Genomic DNA, 7,284 nt, shown 5'->3' on the forward strand with positions numbered 1-7,284 from the left:
CAGAGGTGTCAGCAGAGAGCACTGTGGTCAGACAGAAAAGAACAACTCAACTTCCTCTGTAGTATACAGCAGCTGATAAGTACTGGAAGAATTAAGATTTTTAAATAAAAGTAATTTACAAATCTGTTTAACTTTGTCACCAGTTGATTTTAAAACAATTTCCGCTGGAGAGTCCCTTTAATATTTTTCCTCTGCTGACACACCGCACATGCATGGCCAACACACTAGTCATTGTTTATGGAGCAGTGTCCACTCCACATATAAAAAAAGGGCGCTGGTCTCGCTTTATTCTCCTCCATTCTGGTGATCGTGGGGCTCCAAGCAGTCAGGCCTCTACTTATTACCAAAGTATGCCGTATCCTGTGGATCAGGAACGATTTTAGATTGTGGGAATACCTCTTTAACCCCTTAAGGACTAAGAATTTCCATTTTTGCATTTTCACTTTTTCCTCCTCACCTTATAAGAGCCACAACTTTTTTTTATTACCCCCCCTACAGACCCATAGGAGGGCTTGTTATCTGCATGACCAACTGTATTTTATGATGACACTTTTTATTTTACCATAAAATCTACATAAAAAAAAAAATATTTGTGGTGGAAAATTGAAAAGAAAACTGGACCTTAAGAAGGAGTTGGAGGAGACAGCCCACTAGCTCTCCAGTGGCAGCCCCTGTTAGTCCATGTAGGTGGCACACTGAAACACAACTGCTTGCTGCAGGTCCACCATGATGCTGATGACCCTGCCTGCATGTTTTAACAACAAATGGGATGTATATTCAGGTAGAAAACAGACATGGTGCACATCTACAATCTTGCACAATGATCCAATTGCTTCTCAGCATAATTTCAAAAACCTAACAGGTTGTTAGTATACGTTTTGATCAAAAAGTACAAAGCCCACTCGCCACGTCAAGGCCACCTATTCAGAGTGGGTCCCTAACGTCCCTAGCATAAAATGGCGCAGCACTGGGCAGCGACCACCACTGCCGCGACACCAGTGCCCACAGGGGGAACGACCCAGTGGCAGATCGGCCCCAACGCCACTCAAACCAGTCTATGGGTCACACCTCCCCGCAGACACGGCAGCAACAGACGGCGCACAGCACCACACCAGTGTGAACAGGATGTGATAGCTCACTTACCATGCACTTCCAGTCAGACTGGGAGGCAGCCAGGAAAGAAATGACCCTTGTGTAGCTAACTACTACTTATATAGGGTTGGGCTGAGGGGGTGGGGAAGAGTGCAAATGGGATGTATGTTTCCCTTACCAGGTTCAAGAGACAGTACTCAAAAAGCGGTACTGTCATGCTGGATCTGGGGTGGTTGGAAGGTATGTCTTCCAGACACCTTCAGAACTTCACTCACTATTTTGCCATTACATCAAGTCTTATACTCCAGTCACCTCCAAAGCTGTATTCACTATTCTACTATTACATCATGTCTTATTTTCCAGCTGCAGTCAGTGTTCTAATATTACATCTTGTCTTATACTATACCTTCCAAGGCTGAATTCTGCATGAATTTATAGCCAATACACTTCAATGGGATTCCGTTTTCCATTCACACAGCTGTGTGTTCTTCCATTGAAGTGAATGAGCTATACATTCATGCAGAATTCAGTGCAGACATTCTGCTGTGTGAATCCAGCCCAAGTGTCCCTTTTAGAGGAACAGTCTCTACTTTTGACCCAGGTCCTTCTACCCCTCTTTGCTCTCTCTCTTTCTCCCTTCCAGAGCTGCAGTAACTATTCCGCTGTTATATTATGTCTTATACTCCAGAGTTGCAGCCACTATTCTGCTGTTCCATCATGTCTTATTGTGGTGAGGCAGGATGGTGATGATGTGGATACTTAGCTGTCAAGTTCGTGACGCCAGAAGTAGGGTTGTGATTGTAGTAAATGATGGATGACAATGGTTTTACTGTCACGTGGCAGGAGTGGTGCAACCCTATAGTGAGAAATATAGTCCCACAAACCACTACTTCAATAAATCTGAAATCCATACCAATGCCTGGGGAAATACATATAAAGCTTTACTTGTGAAGCATATCCAATACAGAAGAATACACTTGTAATCATACAGGCTGTGGGATATAGTAATTGATATGCACTTTAAGGCTAAGTTTCCACATAGGTTTTTCTCTGGCATTTTTTGGATATCTGCCACTGCAGTTTTTGAGCCAAAACCAGAAGTGGATCCAGAAGGAAGGAGAAGTGTAAGTCCTTCCTTTATATTTCCCATTCCTTCTGAATACACTTCTGGCTTTAGCTCAAAAACTGTAGTGGCAGTTTTCCCAAAAAAACGCCAGAAAAACCCTGTGTGGAAGCCTTAGGGTAGGGTCACCCATAGCATATATGTACACAAACCTCACTGCGCACAAAGGGCTGCCACTGGGTAGGCCTGTGTGTCTGCTTATAGGAGAATACGCAGCATATTTCCCACTGCGCAGAAGATTTATGGCAGCTTGAAATAAGCTGTGTATATGCTATGTGTGACCCACCCTAAAGGTTGGGAATTATCTGGTAATTGGTCACGGTCCTGAATTAATTGATATATCTTAGACTTGGAAGGATGGGAATTGTAGTCCTCCTGAGATTTAAGCCGGTTTTCTATCCCTTGTGGTACGTGTAAGATTTAGAGGCCTAGCTTGTTCTCTACTGCATTCTAGGATGAGACCTGACTTGGCTTGTGACTAAGAATGTACTAGACTTGTGACTGAAGGATTTGAGACTTTTTTTGCAATGATGACTGCAGAACTGTACTTCCTGTGCTTTTCTGTAACACGTGCTGGCTTGAATTTTGGTTTTGGCTTAAATGGGTACTCCGCCCCTAGACATCTTATCCCCTATCCAAAGGATAGGGGATAAGATGTCAGATCGCCGCGGTGCCGCTGCTGGGGACCCCGGGGATCGCTGCTGCAGTACCCCGCTATCATTACAGCACAGAGCGAGATCGCTCTGCACGTAATGACGGGCAATACAAGGGCCGGAGCATCATTACATCACGGCTCCGCCCCTCATGACATCACGGCCCGCCCCGTCAATACAAGTCTATGGGAGGGGGCGTGGCGGTCGTCACGCCCCCTGCCATAGACTTGCATTAAGGGGACGGGCCGTGATATCACGAGGGGCGGAGCCAGGACATCACGCTGCTCCGGCCCCTGTATCGCCCGTCATTACGCACAGAGCGAACTCGCTATGTGCAGTAATGATAGCGCAGTGGAGATCCCCGGGGTCCCCAGCAGCGGAACCGCGGCAATCTAACATCTTATGCCCTATCCTTTGGATAGGGGATAAGATGCCAGGGGCGGAGTACCCCTTTAAGGCTGCACTAGCTATTATCCAATGTGTGAGTACATGCCTCAGGTGTCTTCACAGGGGTGAGTGCCGTGGTACAATATGCAAAGATTTCCTCCCTCACTTACGATTCCTTGGGTTACTCTAAAACACTACTATCTTTGAGGGCATCCAGAAGGAGATCCCCAGACATTAGTCCGTTGATAGACTAGGCCGGCCCAGAGGATACTCAAACCTAGTCTTTACTTTACAAAAGAGCCCAGCTAGTTCTGCCTTTGTCTCTTTTGCTATTGCTTGTGATGGTATTCTCCCTGTAGCAGGACATGCTAGACAGCTTGCAGCTACTGTATGTTGCTTTGTGCTGACATGTTGGAGGTTTGGGCAAACTGTGAGAGCTGCTGGATATGACCTTACTCCTTCTCTAAGTGCCAGACTCATCATATGCTTTAGATTCCTCCCCTGGGGGCAGAGCAGACAGTAGCCCATAATTGGCTGTAGGGTGGACATGTGACATATTACCAGTTCTTGTACAGAAATAGTTTGCTAAGAAAGCTAACACCTTACCCCTGTATAGGCTCACTTCATGCAGACATTATACATTTACATTGTAATACACCTAGGCTAGGTTCAGACTACGGGTGCGGCCAGCGCTGACTGAATCAGTCGGCGCTAGGACCGCGAGGACACTGCAGTCTCCAATAGACTGCAATGTGTTCCGCGCGGATTTCCGCCTGAAGAAACAGCAACGCCATTCTTCAGGCAGAAATTTCCAAGCAGATTTTCCGTTCACAAATTCCGAAGTGTGAATTTGTGAACGGAAACCCCTTCACTACACTATACATTTTAGCAAGCGGAATTTCCGCCTGCAATTTCAAAGCGGAATTGCAGGCGGAAATTCCATAGTCTGACCCTAGCCTAAAAGAAATAGACCTGAGACTAAGCTGGAGACCTTTGAGGCTACAGCCGCCTGAACAGTGTTCAGAGTGGCAAAAATTGACCCTGCTCCGGGATACCACATTATATAGTCACCTCCAGAGCTGCAGTCACAATTCTGCTGTTACATTATCTCTTATACTCCAGTCACATCCAGAGCTGCACTTACTATTTGGGTATGTTCTTACCATAGTTTTTTCATGCAATTTCATCAAATTCTTTCCCGCTGTTTTGTAGCTAAAAAACATCTTGAAATACTGCATGTGCATAAAGCGTTCTTCTTTTGCACTAAGTCTTATACTTCAGGTACATCTGTAGTTGTAGTTAATATTCATCCTCCAACCCCCTACTCACTCTCTGCCCCACACTTTTCCCTCCCTTGCTCTCTGTCCCTAGTTGCACTTATCCCTTGCTTCCCCTTTGTCCCTCTGCTTACTTTCTGTCCCCCCTGCTCGCTCTCCATCGTCTCATCCTGGTCTCATTATCATTAGAGAGGATGTTGCTATAGCTGCAGTGAAATCCTGTCTATAATCTGTCACAAGTTGCTGCTTTGTTCTGTGGTTGTGAGAGTGCTGCACTCGGGTGAGGCCAGCGATACTGTGGGGTTCTTCCAGGTAAGTGACACCACATATAGACTTCAAGTATAACATCACTCTTCTTATTGACGTAAAACACTGCGAGAGAACAACTCTAAGGCTGCTTTCACACTAGGAAAAGTACCCGTTATAAAATAGCGGGCGATCGCGGGGTTAAACCGCCATTAGAAAATCCCTAACATACGTTAGAAAATCCCATTATAGTCTATGAGATTTTTCTAATAGCCGTTTTAACCCGTTATAGCCCGTTATTCATAACGGACGTTATTTTGTGATGGGCGATGGTAACGGGAGAATTAGTGCATCCACGATTTCTCCCGTTACTATCTCCCCTCATAAAATAATGTCCGTTATGAATAACGGGCTATAACGGGTTAAAACGGCTATTAGAAAAATCCCATAGACTATAATGGGATTTTATAACGTATGTTAGTGATTTTCTAAAGGCGGTTTAACCCCGCGATCTCCCGCTATTTTATAACGGGTATTTTTCATAGTGTGAAACCAGCCTTAGCCTGTGTGGGGGGGGGGTGATTATAGTTTGGCGCATATGACCCAAACGCCATTCGGTCCTATGAAATAAAAGGGACCCATTGCCTTGCATTACAGTATACAGTGATATCCCATTTTCAGCTGTATGCCAATATATATGTCTGTTGAGTGAACACACTACGTTACTGCCCCTTTAAAGGGGTACTCCGGTGCTAAGACACAGCTGTCATGCCCCCTCCCATAGGCTTGCTTTGAAGGGGCGGAGCGTGATGTCACACAGGGGCGGAGCCGTGACGTCACAATACTCTGGCCCCGTGATCCGCAGTCATCAGACCCGGAGCGAACATGCTCCGGGGGCTGATGGTAAGGGGGTGCTGCGTGTAAGATAATGGGGGTCCCCAGCGGCGGGACCCCCGCGATCAGGCATCTTATCCCCTATCCTTTGGATACGGGGATAAGATGTCTTAGTGCCAGAGTAGCCCTTTAATCGTATCTGTAGGCAATCCACTGAAAACGAGGGGGCCGATGTATACTGTTAGTGGGAGCAGCGAGCCCATTCACTTCTATAGCCGAAAGGAGTCACCCTCCTTTTGGGACTTATGAACTATTTTAAAAGTGCAAAAGCCCCCATGAGTCCATTAAAAATAGCACATACACATTCTGCCATAGAAGTGAATGCGGTCCACTGCTTCTATTAACAGTGTTTTGGGGGGGATGCTGACTGATACGATTAAAGGCTATGTTCACATGCCAGAATTTCTGTATCGAATTCTGCATGAAAATTCTGCATTAATTTATAGCCAAAACACTTGGGATTCCGCTGTCCCATTCACACAGTAAATTGGATATCAATTCTTGGTAAATTTTGCTAAATTTTCATGCACAATTCTGTGCAGAAATTCTGCTGTGTGAACACAGCCTAACAGGGGCAGAAACATAGCGTGTTCGTACCCTAAGATTTTTACAATTATCGTTAGTGAGCTAAACTATCAGCCCAGAAGAGAGATTTGTGTGCTGCTGTTGCCTTAATTGGATACATCTGTATTAAATCCTTAGCTGTGAAAAGTATTAGTCGTGTCTGCCCCTATTAAAGGGGCAGAAACTAAAAATTTAAAACATTTTTAATCAACTGGTGCCAGAAAGTTAAACAAATTTGTAAATTACTTCTATTTAAAAATCTTAATCCTTCCAGTACTTATCAGCTGCTGTATAATACAGAGGAAGTTCATTTATTTTTTAAAGGGTAGCTCCCACCATCATGTTTTTTTTTCTGTCCCTGCCTATTGCCCATCTATCCCTAACACCCTCCCTGCCTTTATTTTTATTTTTTTTTACTATTTTTAAAATGGCATTTAGTCTGCCTGGTAGTGTGCTCACTACCAGGCAGACTTCCCCAGCAGTCACCACGTCACTGATGCCTGCTGGGGGGGCCAACTTCCGCCCTTAGTTCTCCTAACAGGGTGCCTCCAGCTGTTTCACCACTACAACTCCCAGCATGCCCTGACATCTATTGGCTGTCAGGGAATGCTGGGAGTTGTAGTGGTAAAATAACTGGAGGCACCCAGGGCAGGAGCTTCATCGGGGAAGGAGTGAGCCAGGAGCCGATGCGGGAGGGACGGGTGCGGGGGAGCCTCTTCCTGCCGCTCAGTGAGTACACCCAACACCCAAACATCCCCCGCGCTCCCTGGACCTTGCAGCAGTGCCCCCCATCCCCCCCATACCTTTCAGCAGCGCCCCCCACACCTTGCAGCAGTGCCCCCCATCCCCCCCGCACCTTGCAGCACGTAATTTACAAATCTGTTTAACTTTGGCACCAGTTGATTTAAAAAAAATGTTTTCCCACCGTAGTACCCCTTTGTATTCTTGGCATTCTGCTTAAATGGGATGCCAACGTATACTGTCAATGGAGCAGCAGACCCCATTCACTTCTACACCCGAATGGAGTCACCTAATGACTCCTTTTAGG

Source organism: Hyla sarda, chromosome 12 (genome assembly GCF_029499605.1).
Source record: "Hyla sarda isolate aHylSar1 chromosome 12, aHylSar1.hap1, whole genome shotgun sequence".
Taxonomy (NCBI): Eukaryota; Metazoa; Chordata; class Amphibia; order Anura; family Hylidae; genus Hyla; species Hyla sarda.